The sequence below is a fragment of the Poecile atricapillus genome, chromosome W (genome assembly GCF_030490865.1).
Source record: "Poecile atricapillus isolate bPoeAtr1 chromosome W, bPoeAtr1.hap1, whole genome shotgun sequence".
NCBI classification, from domain to species: domain Eukaryota; kingdom Metazoa; phylum Chordata; class Aves; order Passeriformes; family Paridae; genus Poecile; species Poecile atricapillus.
This window is the reverse complement of record NC_081288.1, coordinates 95,342,778-95,351,192: the sequence shown is the minus strand read 5'-3', so window position 1 is coordinate 95,351,192 and position 8,415 is coordinate 95,342,778.

The following is an 8,415-nucleotide window of genomic DNA, read 5'->3' as shown; positions in this document are numbered from 1 at the left end:
AACGATGATTTAACGTGATTTAGTCTTGGAACATGTGCTGCTCCTGTGACGTCAGCTTGCAGCTGATCAGTGACTGACTGAAGGCATCGATGTTTAGGTTGTTCTTCACATCATTCTAAATCTTAAAACAAAAGATAACTGAAAAAAAAAATTGGTAGAGACACAACATCATAATAATATAAAATTTCTGTTCGCAAACTATCTGTATTAATTTCGGATACAACTGTGTCCTTGTTAGCGTTCAGGAACACACATAATCACGAATGATTATATGAAGGTGCTTTATTGAAGAGCTCTGGGTGTCAGGGGTACACATACCCAAATCTGACCTGATTTGTTTTTGAGTTGAACATGTTTTATACTCTATCGTTATACAACTTACATATTAATTATTAAACTTACATTGTTCTATTGTATGCATTGTTTTTACCCAAGCATGGATTTCTCGTGATCCCCCCTAGCCCCCTAACATTGTTCCTCATGTTCTTTAAACTATAATTATATCTAATCACATCTAACAATTGTATCATTTATCATATACTGACTACACAGGTGCAGTTTGACCTGATCTTTAGCAAGCACAAGGCCTAACATTTCTCAGGGCCTACTTTTCCCAGGGCTTTCCAAACCTAATTTCTTTCTAAGTCTCCGAATTTTCTAAGATTTTAGAACCTTTTACTATCAGTTGGAACGGCCAAATGCTTCATCAGCCAGCGGCTGGTGCGGATTATGAACTCAGAGGGACAATCGGCTGTGGTTTGGGTTTATGTTACCACGGTTATGGCTAATCTCTGTGGGCGGAAATACTGGCAGTTTGGGGGGTTCGCATCACGAAAAATTTTTAGTGGGGACGACTGCGACAAAGGGCATGCCATGCCCCACGGGTCTCTTATGGGGGTGTGGGTACAAATCCATCTGGAAAATCAGTGGTCCCTACAAAAAGAAAATGTAGTTGCCCTTCCAGATTTGGTTCAAGAGCAAGGGACAAGCTATGCTGATCTGCCAAGTTCCACAGCAGAAGGTAATGCCAGGACTGACAAGTGGGCTAACCATTCCTGAGTAGCACCTCAGCCTGATGTACTAGCACAAGCCAAAGCATCGCATTAATTTTTTCATCAAAATGCACATGCATTGCAAAAGCAGGTTCAGTTGACTCCAACTGAGGCTAGTGACATTGTCAATTCCTGTGATGACTGTCACACGCTTACTCTGCCTTTACTGGTGGGTATAAACCCTAGAAGTCTCAAGGCCTTGGAAATTTGGCAAACAGATATTACCCAAACTGCCAAATTCGGAAGGGTGAAGTATGTGCATGTGTCTATTGACACTTTCTCCTCTGCAATGTGGGCTTCTGCTCACACTGGAGAAAAAACACGCAATGCCATTGCCCATTGGAGGCAGGCATTTGCCGTGCTAGGAATACCTTCTACTGTGAAAACTGACAATGGCCCTGTTTACACCTCACAGAATGTGGGACAGTTTACGCAGATGTGTGGTGTCTTGCACAAATTCAGCATTTCGTATTCTCTAACTGGTCAAGCCATTGTTGAACGTGCTCATGGTACTCTGAAGCAGGTTCTTCAAAAACAAAAATGAGGAATGCACGGTGAAACCCTGCAAAGTCAATTGGCAAAAGCTTTGTACACGATAAATCACCTTATGGTGCTGCAGAATTCAAATAACCCGGTCATCTTGAACCATGACCTTTCTTTGCAGGCTTCAGGCAAGACACATCAGCCCCGAGTGAAAGTTCGGGTGGAAAATCTAACCATCAAGCAGTGGGAGGGTTCGTTTGAACTTATCGCTTCATGTTGTGGGTATGCATGTGTATCCACAGATACTGGGGTGCACTGGGTACCTACAAAGTGTGTCCATCCTAACCTGCAATTGCAAAGGCATGTTATAAATGCAATGGCAAAATAAGGTTAATAAAAAAGCGATTTATAAAACAATTTCAAGCACCAGCAACGAGAGAAAAAAACCACAATAAATAGATCAGCGCAGCGCCGGGTGGACAGGGATCTGTACCCAGAGGTACCGAGTTCCAAAATCCACGAAGGAGAGTTGTCTCTCCAGGGTTTTTATAGGGGTTTTGTGCCCTGAGGCCAAACTCCGAGCAGTCACCGTTCAACAAAGAGTCTAGATGGTTGGTTGAATGGATTTCCTGGAATCGGCGAACTGAATCAATAGACAGTTGGGCAGAGTCCTCTCGCATGTGAAAGGTTCTGAGTGCTTCCTGATTGTTGGGCTCTCAGGATGGAGTGTCCAGGTCCGGTGCGGAGCCGATGGGTATCTCGGCCGGGCTCCTCTCATTGTTTAGCCCGATTGTCCGTGTCCTGCTTTTTTTTTCAGGCTGATGAGCGTCGTTTAGAGTCATTACCGCCTGAGTGGGTAGTCACTGCTGGGTCTGGGGAAGAATCCTTAAGCCATACTATATTTTATATTTTCTTACATCGTTATAGATACAGTTATATTTATTTATGCTTTTACGAATTTTTATCCAAAGATACATTTATCACAGGCAGAATCAAGCCAACAGGCAAACCACAGGCCGTGACCAGGAGGAAGGTCATCAAGTGGAGGAACCTTCGAGTGATGACACAGATGCAGAAGATGTGAGTGATCACTCGGATGGTCCCTCTACAAGAAGACATGGAACATCTTTCTCATTTTTTCTTTTTTTCTTTTTTTTTATAGAAAGAAAGGGTGAGATGTGGACCTGATTTTTCTGAGTCTGAGAGAGTTCCAGCCTGTCAGTGGCTGATCTGTTCCCAAGGGAAAGTCTCTGGAGAGCATTTCTCTCTCAAGGACTATTATTGTAAATAATCTGATTTTCTCAAAACAGTTCTGCTCAGCTGTGGTTAGCGTGTTTTCTCTTGTCCCACCAATGGGACAGAGAGGTGGTGTTCCTTTTACCAATCATGTTAAACCTGTAGTGTAATACCCTATAAAAAGCTGAAAAGTTTGGATAATAAAGCTTTTTCCTTAGCATCTTGTTCAGGTGTGTGCTGTGAATGAATCCACTTTTTGTGTCCAACAGTGACATACACCAGCACTTCTCAAATTTGACTCGAGCTAAGCTTGATGAGAAGCCACCAGTGCTGATCAAAGGTCCTGAGACCCAGCAAATAGTAGGGCCTTTCCCATTGATAACCTGGGGGAGGGGATGTGTCGGCCTGAAAACTCAGCTTCTGAGCTTGCTGACATAGTTTTCTAAAGACTTTTCCAGGACAGTAACTGTAAACATAGAGATGTGTACATTCTTTCTGATACACGTCTTGTGTGATGGACATCTCTCATGGCCTCTGCAGTTGGGAAAGTGTTATCCTGACCATCCAATCCCTGGCCGTGGTCAGAAACCTATAAATCCTGGGAGAAGAAATAAACTTTCTCTTCCTTTCACCACACCTCGAGCTGTGTCCATGTGATCTATTCATCTCCAGTGGAAATAGGGATGTACCTGTGTGTCAGCTCCATCTGGCCCGAGATGGCTCCCTTGGTTGTGCATCAAAAGTATTTAAGGTCAACAAACACTGTCCCCGACAAAAATAACAAGATTTCCTCCAAGTCTACCACAGAACCATAATGGAAAACCGCTCAGACCATTCACTGTGTCCTCATAGAGGTACAGCAAACGTCGTTTATTTCTAGGTTTTGCACACTTTTATAGGGTCCTACAGGGTTCACGTGGCTTTACAAGTTACTATTGGTTAATACATATTGTTTAACATTCTTTTCCTTATACACAATGCCATCGTTTTTCTTTATTCTCGCTGTTCCAGGAGAGTTTCAAGGACACTGCCCTTAGAATTGTTGCCTGGATTGAAAGCTGGGTTGTGCAGACAGACTTTTACTAAAATATCATGCCCTTATTCTGCTAAAATGTTTTCTTACAAAACCAGAAGATCAGACAGCAGCTGCCTGGAGATGAAAGTGCTGCAAAACACAGCTCCTACAGAGGATACGCCGCTCTGTCACCAGGTCCCAGGCCAAACAGAATGCCAGAAATGACAGCAATTCCAAAAAGCTAGGAACATCCTAGCAAGTTCACTGTTAACCCCAGTTATCCCCTAAACTCCCATTTTCCTTTTTACTTACCTTCCCCATTCTTACCTTCCCTCTTCAGTCCCTCCCCCTTTTCCCTAAACTTCCTAACACTACCGTTACCCTTCAAGTTTTAGTTTATTAAGGAAAGGGGGAATGAAGAGTGGAGGAAAAAATAAAAGGCAGAGAGATACCCCCCCATCTTCCCCCAAAAAGTTAACAACTGAGAGGAATGACAGGTTTGTCTTTACAAACAAGCTGTGGGTCAGTTGATAAGATGTAGCTATCAGTGAGAGACGACAGAAACAATGGGATGGATTCCAGTAGAAGATCAAAGGGGCACTGAAAGAACACTATGAATTCCATAAAAGTTAAGAAGGGATTATGCATTGTGGTGGCGGGGGGGGGGGGGGGGGGGGGGGGAGGTATCGCCGCCGGTATCAGGCGTTCCAGGAAGCCTGTACCTCTCAAGTACCTCAGCCTATGGGGAAAGAGAGAAGGGACAAGCGGCCGGGAATTAGGATAAAAAGGAGGCTGCGCCCTCCAAAAATTTGAGAGACCCCAGGGGAATGCCCCATGATCTCTCCCTTTATTCGAATAAAGAAAAAGGACTCCTCTGTCTCCTTTTTGGACATAAACCTCTGGTGTTTGTGGATTAATTTTACTGACAATTTTGGGGGCTCGGTCTGGGATATTTCCACCGTCCGGGGCGGCAGGCAGCGAGCGGAGCTGAAGGCGCGCCTCACCCAGTTTCGGTGATCAGCTCCCCTTGGTGGCGGCCGGCACCGGGCGATCGATTGGGTTCCCGAGACTGTCCAGGAGACAGACGAGTGGCGGACCAGGGGGGTCCGTGAAGAGTCCACAGGGAAGGACCACTGAAAATCTCACTGGTGAGTAAAATGGGATCTTCGGGGAGCAAGCCTGGGAGGGCACCCAGGGAGGGTAGCACAGGCAAGCCTGGGAGGGCACCCATGGAAGGTAGCACAGGTCAAACAGGGCACCCATGGAGGGGTGCAAGGGTACAGCCGGGAAGGGGTTCTGGCAAAAGGGATGACGATCCCACAATACCCCCGGAGAGTCCCTTGGGGAGAATGCTGAGATCTTGGGACAGATTGTGCATTCACCCAGAAGTAACTATGGAGATGATGGTGAAATATTGTTATTATGTATGGCCAGAGTATAAGTTGCCGAATGGACTCATATGGCCATCTTATGGAACAGATAAAATTCATTTGTGTCGAATTCTGTGGAGGTATCTAGAGGAAAATTCGAAAGGATGGATTAAAAGAGAATGTGGATTAATATGGTTTAAACAAGCAACAGGAGAAATCTATGTGTTAAGAAAAAAAGGAGAAGAGGAAAAAGGGGGGGAAGAGGAAAATGGTGAAGACTGGGATGTTTTTCAGCACCTTCCCCTGTCTTGTCCTCCGGTGTTACCAGCTGACCCAGGGCCAGCTGCAGATACCCTGTATCCTCACCTTCCAGGGCAAAGGGATCAGGGAAATGCTGTTCCTACAGCTCCACCTGAGAATAACAATGGTGGGGGGGGGGGGGAGCAGCATATCATATCACCCCCTAGAACTAGAAGGGGAACTCAATTTAGAGCATCAGAAGCCCCCCGGACCCAAGAGACAGGGGTCCATCAAATGCCACTCCGCCAAGTCCCTTTGGGAGGTCAAGGGGGAGGATTTGGGTTTGTAGTTGTACCACTTACTACCCAGGATATAAGAGGATTGAAAAAAAAGAATTACCCCCATACTTGGATGATCCCATAGGGGTGGGGGAAAAGATAGAAGAATATTTGGGAAATGCAGATTATACCTGGAAAGATTGGGATTTTCTTTTGGGGATTTTGTTTGGGCCATCAGAGAAACGGATGATTTTGCAAAAAGCTCGGCAGCTGTGGGAGGATGAACATCCACAAGCAGTGGGGGAAGCTGGACCTAATGTACCTATAGTGGATGATGCCATCCCACAGGTAGACCCCCAGTGGGATCCAAATAACCAGGCCAGCCTAGCTTGCCTCCGTGATTACCGTGCTTATTTGATTAGGGCAATCAAATCAACAGCTCCTAGAACTAACAACATAGCTAAGGCTATGTTGTTAGAACAGGAGAAACACGAAAGCCCCTCTCATTGGCTAGAGAGAATTAGGGATGCCTTGCGTAAGCATGGGGGAATGGACCCTGAGGGGCAAGCCTTTGACACATTGTTAAAAGTACAATTTGTTACTAAAGCTTGGCCTGACATAAGGAAAGGAGTACAAAAAGATCAAGAGTGGCAGAATAAGCCTCAAGAGGAATTGGTAAGAAAAACACAGCAAATATATGTAAGAAGGGATGAAGAAAAAGTAAAAGCTAAAGCAAAGATGATGGCAGAGTTTTTGCAGCCCCAAAAGAATAAACCACAAGGTCCAAGGGGTCCCCCGGGGCAGAGGGGACGGGGTCGGCCACAAAGAGGTGTGCAGGGCATTCCCCCCTCGACAGGGGAAAACCGACCCAAACAGCGGCTGGGGAGGAACCAATGTGCCATCTGCAGGAAAGAAGGGCATTGGAAAAGGGAATGCCCACAGAAAGGGCTGGACCCACAAGAGGAAGAAGTCCAGAGGATAATGGAAATAGATTGTTAGAGATGTCAGGGGCTTCCATTATACCAGGGACCCACCACTCAGGAGCCCTTGATAACTTTTAAGGTGGGTCCGGATTGAGAGGAGGTGTGTTTTCTAGTAGACACAGGTGCCTCTCGATCCACCTTAAATTTTATACCTAAAGGGGGGAAAATGTCAAAAAGGTCATTAGTTATTCAAGGAGTAAGCGGAAAAGATGAGCGAGTGCATTTTATTCAACCATTGTTAATAGATATGGGAGACAAGTTTGAAATGCATGAGTTCCTGTTTGTTCCTAATTGTGATTGTAATTTACTGGGAAGAGATTTGATGGCAAAAATGAGAATGCAAATCAGTATTATAAAAAATGACACTGAGTCCAGCACTGTAATATCTTTGTGTAAAATGTCTGAGAGAGCATATGCTGAAATAGATCCGGAAGTGTGGGCAGCCCCGGGAAAATATGGAAAATTAGACATAGAGCCTCTCCAAATTACTTTGAAGCAACCAGGACAAGTTGTGTCAAAAAAAACAATACCCTCTTTCAAGGGAGGGAAGGAAAGGGTTACAGCCTATCATTGAGTCCCTGCTAAAGGCAGGTCTGTTGGAACCATGCATGTCTCCTTATAACACCCCTATCTTGCCAGTTAAGAAACCAGATGGAACCTACAGAATGGTGCAAGGTTTAAGAATAATAAATAAAATTGTCAAATCAAGGCATCCCACAGTTCCGGATCCCTATACGATTCTGAACCAGGTCCCCTCCTCACATCAGTACTATTCAGTACTGAATTTAAAGGATGCTTTCTGGGGGTGTCCGATTACAGAAGAGAGTAAACAGTATTTTGCCTTTGAGTGGGAACAAGAGGAAAGAGGTAAAATGATAAAACAGCAATTGACTTGGACAGTCCTCCCACAGGGTTATACAGAGTCACCTGTTTTGTTTGGACAAGCTTTGCAAAAAATACTAAGAGAATTTACTCCACCCTCCGGAGTTGTTACAGTATGTAGATGATTTATTGTTATCAGGAGAACAAAAAGAAATAGTTGAAAGAGCTACTGTGAAACTGCTTAATTTTCTTGTTAAAAAAGGACTTAGAGTGTCTAAAAAGAAAGCACAGTTAGTAGAGAAACAGGTCAAATATTTAGGGCATATTTTTACTAGAGAGTTACGGTGTATTGATCCAGAAAGGATACAAGGAATTCTACAAGTACCATTACCCCAAACAAAAAGAGAATTGCGGCAGTTTTTAGGGTTGGTAAGATACTGCCGAGTGTGGATAGAAGACTTTTCTGTTGTGGCCAGACCTTTATATAGCTTTTTAACACAAGACAGTCCTAATGTTGTAGTATGGACACCAGAAGGAGAACAAAGTTTTAAAAAATTAAAAGACAAATTGGTTAAAGCCCCAGTCCTAGCTCTTCCAGATATAGAAAAATAATTTGAATTATATGTAGATGTTACACAAGGCCATGCAAAAAGAATTTTAGTTCAAGAGCATGGGGGAACACAGAGACCTGTTGCCTATTTTTCAAAACTGTTAGACCCGGTGGCCAGAGGCTGGCCCCATTGTCTGCAAAACTGTGCAGCCACAGAGCTGATGGTCGCTGAGGCTCGAAAGCTGACAAGGGGGGGGTTATCTGATTGTTAAAGTTTCACACCAGATTAAAGCTTTGTTAACTGAGAGAGCCTCTAAGTGGATGACCAGCTCTCGGTTGTTACAATATGAGATGTGTCTATTAGAACAGGAGGATTTAGAATTTAA